Source organism: Balaenoptera ricei, chromosome 1, assembly GCF_028023285.1.
Source record: "Balaenoptera ricei isolate mBalRic1 chromosome 1, mBalRic1.hap2, whole genome shotgun sequence".
Taxonomy (NCBI): Eukaryota; Metazoa; Chordata; class Mammalia; order Artiodactyla; family Balaenopteridae; genus Balaenoptera; species Balaenoptera ricei.
In genome coordinates, this window is record NC_082639.1 from 171681563 (window position 1) to 171689696 (window position 8134).

Below are 8134 nucleotides of genomic sequence, written 5' to 3' on the forward strand. Positions count from 1 at the left end.
TGCTAAGAGTAGGAGGACAGAGGAAAACTCCAGACAGAAAGCTTCAAAAAGCCCAGACAGTTTCCTGGGCCCCGTGATGATTTTACTTATCGGCTGGAGCTCAGGATACTATATCTGACCCTTGCCAAGAGGCCAGAGAAGCAGGGCAGCTGCTGCTCACCCACCAAATACCATCTCTGGGAGGAGTTTCCACAGAAGGGGTCCCCTAGTGATAGCTTTGCTAATAACAAGTTATATCTTGTATTTGTGGGGTCCTTTGCAATTTTCAAAACACTAACCATCAATTCTCTCATATCTTCAAATGGGGAAAAAATATCTACTCTGCAGAGTTCACAGAGTGGTTTGTAAGCATTGAAATCACGACGTGTGTGAAACTGCTGGAACTGGACCACCTCGGGTGCTGTCACTGTTCTCATCAGCAGCCGCATACCTGTCTCCTAAAGGCCCGTGAGTCCCGGACACGTGGGGAGCAATTCCTCTATTTTCACGCTGCCCGCTGCAGGGAAGGAGCGCAGGGTAGCGTGTTCTCTCTGTAGGAAGTGATAAGCTCCAGTGTCTGCACCAGGGGTGTTGGGAGAGGCGCTGGCCTCACCCATAATTTCCATCAGCACAACCCCCAAGTGCCCCAAATAAATACATTTCTGAGCCCAGAACAGGGGGCTTACTAGGCAAAAAACCTCAAGACAAGCCCCAGTGCACCCTGCTTCATCTACCATCCACATTTTCATCCCCAAGTCCTTCCCATGTAGAAACTGTAGAACTGCCCTATATATACTCCAGCTCACGCGATGAGAGGGTGGAAGTGGCCCCCTCCGCCCTCCTGTGTCTGCAGGCTTGGTGGTCGCAGTGCAATTGTCCCTACTATGCCAGCTGTGGCAGAAACCAATTTCCCAGTAATGTTTACGGCTGTTCAAAAAAATGGTAAACATCACCGGTGCTTGTTTGTTTACACTGTGATTCAGGTAACCACATTTTGAGAAGTGTGGCTCTATCTGGTCTCTTGGATTCATTACTTCTCCCAATTCCTTTCCTTTCTTCAGCCAATCAGTTAACAGGCTTGTTACCAAGAAATGAAATTGAAAATGGTTAATAACCACCGTGGCCCGATTTACCCACCCATTGGAAGGGAAAGTGATGCCAGCACTGGTGTAGGAAACCTCTGCTGAGTTAGGTGTGTGGATTGGGGCAGTGGCGGGGGGAGATCTGGGGATTGCAGAGAAAGGTCTGGGGGATCAGGGGGGCTAGAACAGTGGGGGCAGGGAAGGAACCAATCCTGTTGTCATAAAGGACAGCCACCCACCCCTATCTCCTAATCCCTTTGGATCTCCACATTTCCTGCACTCTGTTACATCTGTTGTTTGGCAGTTTTGACATGTTTCAGCATTTTTTCTCCTCTGTGCAATGTTGTATTCCAACCTGGGCTCGGACACAGCTCTCTTGCTGTTACTTTTTATCTCCTCCCTCCTTCGGGCACAGGGCTCGGCCTAGTGACGGCTGGTTCTTGCTGTCACCCAACTTATTCCTGGAACCTAGATTCCAGGAACCCTTCCTTTCCCTTCCCCTTTAGGCCTTCCATCAACGCAGCGTCTCAGACTGACCACGACTCAGTGCCAACACCGGGAACTCGAGTGTGGATCTGAGGCAAGCATCTTAACCTTCCTGCGTCTCAGTTTTTCCATCTGTAAAATAGGGATGATGACATTGGGGGTGTTAACAAAGTGTTATGTGCCAAGATGGGAGGAGACTCATAAATATAGCTTGGGTTGTTGATATAAATCAAGTGAGGCCTTGGGACTTGCTTTCTGTACAATGAGGCCCTGGACGCACTATAATTATTGAAGTGTTCCACATTTTGAGATCCATGTGACAGAATCCAGGGTTGGATGGAACTTGAGAGGTCTTCTTGTTTAGTGTTTACAAAACTTTACTTAGGGGAATTCCCTGGAGGTCCAGTGAGTTAGGACTTGGCGCTTTCACTGCAGGGGCCTGGGTTCAATCCCCGGTCAGGGAACTAAGATACTACAAGCTGCGAGGCATGGCCAAAAACAAATAAATAAATAATAAATAAAGATTGAACCAATGACAGCAGCCTTACCTTGAAAAATATTTTTAAAAAAAACACCGGCTCTTCTTAAGTTAGTGGTGGAATGTGGAAGAGCTGCGTCCTCCGAAGCGGTAAACCAGCACCTCTGTTTGTTTGCTTGCTTTGCCTCAGTTCCACCACTCCAAACCCACCCACCAAGGACTCTGAATCTGTCCACCCCGGGCGAAGCGAGACTTTCCGGCTAGGTCCCCCAGACTTGGGCCAACTTTGCATCTCCAAACAACCTTAGCATGATGTCTTATCTTAAGAACCACCTTACGCAGTCAATGGGCTGAGTCTGACCACTTTGGGCATGGACTTGCTGCACCCCTCGGTGGGCTACCCAGCCACCCCTCAGAAACAGCAGCGGGAGAGGACGACGTTCACCTGGGCGCAGCTAGATGTGCGGGAAGCATTATTTGCTAAGACCTGATACCCAGATATCTTCAAGTGGGAGGAGATGGCGCTGAAAATCAACTTGCCTGAGTCCAGGCTACAGGTGCGGTTTAAGAATCGAAGAGCTGGGATTTCCCTGATGGCACAGTGGTTAAGAATCCGCCTGCCAATGCATGGGACACGTGTTCGAGCCCTGGTCCGGGAAGATCCCACATGCTGCAGAGCAACTAAGCCCATGCGCCACAACTACTGAGCCTGCGCTCTAGAGCCCGCGAGCTACAACTACTGAAGCCCACGAGCCTAGAGCCCGTGCTCCGCAACAAGAGAAGCCACCGCCATGAGAAGCCCGCGCACCGCAACGAAGAGTAGCCCCCGCTCACCGCAACTAGAGAAAGCCCGCGCGCAGCAACGAAGACCCAACACAACCAAAAATAAAAACAAATAAATAAATTTAAGAATCGAAGAGCTAAGTGCCACCAACAGCAGCAGCAACAGCAGAATGGAGGTCAAAACAAAGTGAAACCTGCCAAAAAGAAGACGTCTCCTGCTCGGGAAGTGAGTTCAGAGAGTGGAACAAGTGGCCAATTCACTCCCCCCTCTAGCACCTCGGTCCCAGCCATTTCCAGCAGCAGTGCTCCTGTGTCTGGAGCCCAGCTTCCATCTCCTCCCTGTCCGATCCCTTGTCCACCTCCTCTTCCTGCATGCAGAGGTCCTATCCTATGATCTATACTCAGGCTTCGGGTTATAGTCAAGGATATGCTGGCTCAAATTCGTACTTTGGGGGCGTGGACTGTGGATCTTATTTGACCCCCATGCATCATCAGTTCCTGGACCAGTGACCACACTCAGTCCCATGGGTACCAACGCAGTCACCAGCCATCTCAATCAGTCCCCAGCTTCTCTTTCCACCCAGGGATATGGAGCTTCAAGCTTGGGTTTTAACTCAACCACTGACTGCTTTGATTATAAAGATCAGACATCTTCATGGAAATTCCAGGTTTTGTGAAGACCTGCAGAACCTCTTTTTGTGGGTGATTTTTAAATACACTGGGCTGGATATTCCAGTTTTAGCCAGGCATTGGTTAAAAGAGTTAGATGGTATGATGCTCAGACTCATCTTCTGATTAATGTCCTGCGAGGCATAGAAAGAAAAATGAAAGGCCTTAGAGGGGCCTGCCAGCCAGCTACATGAAATGCACAAACCAATACACTTAAGATCCTATCATAGTTTTAGATCATTGGTTTTCCTGATTCGCAAAGTGATCGAAAGCATTCTAGCCACGTGCAACCAAATACCACCAAAAAATAAACAAACAAAACTAAATTGTGAGGGAAAAGAGGGAAAGACATAGCCTTCTTAAGCAGAGGTGTTCCAATGTCTTAGCCAATCCTTGGATGAATCTTAGGAATGGACAGTGTCTCAAGCTCACTCACGTTTCATGACCAACTGGTCGTTGGCACTGAAAAACTTTTCAGGGCTGTGTGAATTGTGCGACTGATTGCCCTAGATGCACTACTTTATTTAAAAAATAATGTTCATAAGGAGTCAATATGTAGTTTAAGAGACAATCAGTGTGTGTCTTATATAAATGGTACATCTGTGGTTTTTAATCTGTGCTAGACTTCAAAACTGTGATCTCCTGTTATTGTATGCAACCTTGAACTCCACCTCTGCAGGGGTTCTTCTGTGATTCAAGAGGTTATCATTATAAGTAAATTCAGAGCAACTGAGTACTTATCTAAAAAGATTACCTTTGGCTGGAGGTAAGCTGCACTGAAACTTTACAACAAAATGTCTCTGGACAAGGAGAGTGAGAGAAGAGAAACGAAAGGACACTAATTCATCTGTAATTTGCTGTTGGTAAGCCTAGCGGTAAAGAGACGTTGGTCAATTGCTCTGACCCTGATGAATTTATAAACTGAGATCCTCGTTGTTTATGCTTGCAGATGTTAACTGGAAAAGTTATATATGCATAAGCCTTTCTTCCTGGATTTGGCAGATATGTATAATTATATTAAAATGGTTCTAGCACACAAAAAAAGAAAAGCAAATAAAACAAAACAAAACAAAAAACCCAAAACTTTACTTAGCAGATCATAAGTTCCATGAGATGTTAATGGATGTTCCATGGTGTCGTGGCTGTGAGTGGGTGGATGTTAGCTTTTAGTGATCAAATAAATTTGGGAAACACTTCAAATTATGTTCCCCTCTTGAGAACCATAACGTATATTCTTACATTAAAGGCTCAGGCAAGTCCTGTAGCAAAGAATTCTGTTTTACCTAGTTTGCCAATTTGGGTCCTCCAGGAAGCAAAAGGCCAACACAAAGTTAGACGTGCAAGAGATTGATTGGGGGTGATGCCTGTGGAAGAGAAAGGGGGGAGGGAGCAGAGGAGGTAGGGGAGCCTTCGGACCACAGTGCAAGCCTGACACCTGTGGAAAGAGAGAGAGAAGGAAAAACAGTGGGGTTGGTGGGCCAGCAGTGCCGCCTGAGAAAGCCCCAGCCAACCCACTGGGGACTCCTGAGCAAAGCAGGCCTCTTAGAAGTCAGCAGTGGGCAGAAATGGCCAGCCCAGTGCCTCTGCTGTATTGTCAGTGGCTGGAGCAGCCTGGGGAGAGCTTGTCTTCAACTTGAATGCTCTACACATATTTTTTCATTTCATTGATGGGTCTTGTCATTTTTTCCACATTTACAGATGAGGAAACCGAGGCACCACGAGTTTCAGTGACTTCCCTGGGGTCATCCAGCTAGTGAGTAGTGGAGTCGGAATTTGAACGCAAAGCTGCATTTGGGAAGCCCTGCCCTAGACATGGGGCAGTGTGGTTTGCAGAGCGAATGGGGAGAAAAATGAACATACTGACCCTTATTTATCAGCACGCCGCAAACTGCCATGGCCACAGTCACTGATGGCTTCCAGATCCTCAGTCAAGGATCTAGTTCCTCCTCAAGGGCTAGAGATAATATTTTGAGCCATACCCTGTGAGCTGTTTTGCAGATACCGAGGCTTCCCTGTTTTCACCTCGGGTATTGTGCGCTGCCTCTGGTACTGCAGTCCTTCCCCTCCTTCTCGAAACCTTTCCTCCTCTGCTTCCGTGGATGACTCCCTCTCCCGGCTTTTCTCCCAGCTCTCTGCCTGTTCTTCCTCAACCTCCTTCACCAGCTCCTCTTTCTCTGCCTGTGCCTTTTGTGTACGTTGTTCTGGCTTTTCCTGCCCCAGAACCTGCCTGGTCCATCATCTCCTCTGCTTCCAACTTCCAATCACAGGGGCCACTTGTAAATGTAGCCAGCGCTGGGGGTAGAATAACCAGGATATTTCCACTGCCTGAGGCTTCTTCCTCCTCTGAGAGGTTGTTTGTTTGTTTTCTTTTACACACACACACACACACACACACACACACACGACTTTTCTACAGACTTAGAGATATTTACTTTTTAGAACATTAGTTTGGCTGCTGAGCCCACGTGCCACAACTACTGAAGCCCACGCGCCTAGAGCCCGTGCTCCGCAACAAGAGAAGCCACCGCAATGAGAAGCCCACGCACCACAAAAAAGAATAGCCCCCGCTCACCACAACTAGAGAAAGCCCGCATGCAGCAACGAAGACCCAACGCAGCCAAAAATAAATAAATAAATTTACACCAAAAAAAAAACCAACCCAGAACATTAGTTTGGGCTTCCAGGCACAATGAAGCATAATGGTGCCCAAGGCATTCTCCATACAATTTATAACTTAAATTTCCACGTGATTTAAAGCTTGGAAAGACATTCCTTTTTTTTTCTGGGTGTTGGGTGCCCAGGTTCTTCCTTGGCCCAGAGAGAGGCTCTGCCCAGCACCTCCCAAGAGAGACCCTGCCTGGGGCCAAACAAGGGAATTACAAAAGGAGCCTCAGAGCCCTGTCTGGGTCTGAGTCACCTCTCAGTGATGCGGCCACACGGCATCTGACTCAGAGCGAGGCGATTCTTCAGCTCCTAATGGCAAGGACGAGAATCACAAAGGCGACAGGCTTAGAGGTGGAGAAGAGGGCAGGACCATTTCCTCTCATCTAATCGCTGCAGATGAGAAGCCGAGGCCAGAGAAGGGCTGTGACAGCTGAAGGGCCAGCAGTCATAGGGGAGGGCTGGAGCCAGCAATGGGGCCTCTGCCTCATGTGGGGGGCAGGTTTCCCATCTTGCTGCCCGCTCCCCAGGCTGTGCCCGGCCTCTGGCTGGAACATGTCCTGGAGACCAGTCACCCCGCCTCTGACCGGGTTATGCCTGGGAGGCCTCGGCTTCCTGACTCATACTCAGAAGGGAGTGTCTTGGAGGAATTTCTTTCCACCCAAGCAGTCTAGGTGTTAGGGGAAACACTGACTGAAACCGCCCTCCGGGGCCAGGCAAACACAGCAACAATTTGCATGAGTTATTTTACGACAGGAGATCCTGGTTAGGAACACGGAACTAACAAGCCACCACCAACCAGAAGAATCGGGAAAGGTCAAAAGGAGAGAGGAGACACCTGTCCGCATGTCTTACCAGCCTCCCAGAATCCTCCTCGCTGGAATCCATCTTGGCTGAGCGGTTGTGCGCCCCACCGGAAAGGACCCTGAGTCAGAGTGATTGGCCAGAGACAACCCGAAACTAATCCCATCACCATGAAACCCAAGGCTGCAAGCCGCGTGGCAGAGCGGTTCTCCTGCGGTCCCTCACCCTGCTGCTCTCCGCCCGGGCGCCCCTTCCCAATTAAGTCTCTCGCTTTGTCAGCACGTGTGTCTCCTCGGACAATTCCTCTCCGAGCGTTAGACAAGAGCCCACTGTCGGGCCCTGGAAGGGGTCCCCTTCCTGCAACATAGGCACTGACCAAAAATGCAAGTCACGTGAAGACATAAGTGCTCTCTAATGTATATTCTGTGATGTGGCTTTGAATGCAAATCAAAAAACACAATAATAAATAATCAGAGCTATTACCTTAGCACTTTTGTGTCACTTCTGTTACAGTGCTTATAACCAGGTGCGACAAATACTAACGGGTCTGATTCCCTGCTAGCCTGTAAGTTCCTGAACTGGAGAACTGTGTCTTTCTTATTCACCCTGTGATCCTGGCACAGTGCCTGGCACCCGGTGGGTCCCTGGTGAAGGTCTGTTGACTGAAGGAACATAGACACAAAGCTTACCCTAGACAAAGCTTGCTGGTATCTCCCATGGCTGTGTCACCTGTATAGGTGGGGGAAATGCTGCTTAGGGTCCTGTGTCCTGCTAAAGGGGTCCCTGAATTGAGAGTTTTTAGGAGCCCTGGCTTAACAGCCATGAGGGTTGTGTCTTGTGTCTGTGTTTATCGTGGGGTGGGGTGTACCATCCCCCTCTACAGAGAGCCAGAAGATCTCTGCCCCAGCGTGGGGCGGCTGTGATGTCTGCTCTAGGAGAAACACGAGAAGGTTCTTGGTCAAGGTCTTGCAAGCGTTTCCTGCTGACTCCCTCCTCCCCTCACTCTCCTTGGCTGGACTGGTCCATCCTTCATGTGTGCATGCTGATGCTGGCCTATGGCGTTGGGGAGCCTGAGAGTCTTCAGGGAGTCTGCCTGGGACCAGACTGGCCATTACACAGCCCAGTCTCTCCACCCCATTTCCACCCACTGGGGTGTGCAAATGCCCTGGGGCATTCAGGGCTGATTACAGAG

General features: G+C 49.2%; 1 pseudogene; it reads left to right on the forward strand.

Moving 5' to 3' along the window:
* The first annotated feature begins 2334 nt into the window (after positions 1 to 2334).
* LOC132373110 (homeobox protein OTX2-like) lies at positions 2335 to 3485 on the forward strand (annotated as a pseudogene).
* Positions 3486 to 8134: the final 4649 nt, after the last annotated feature.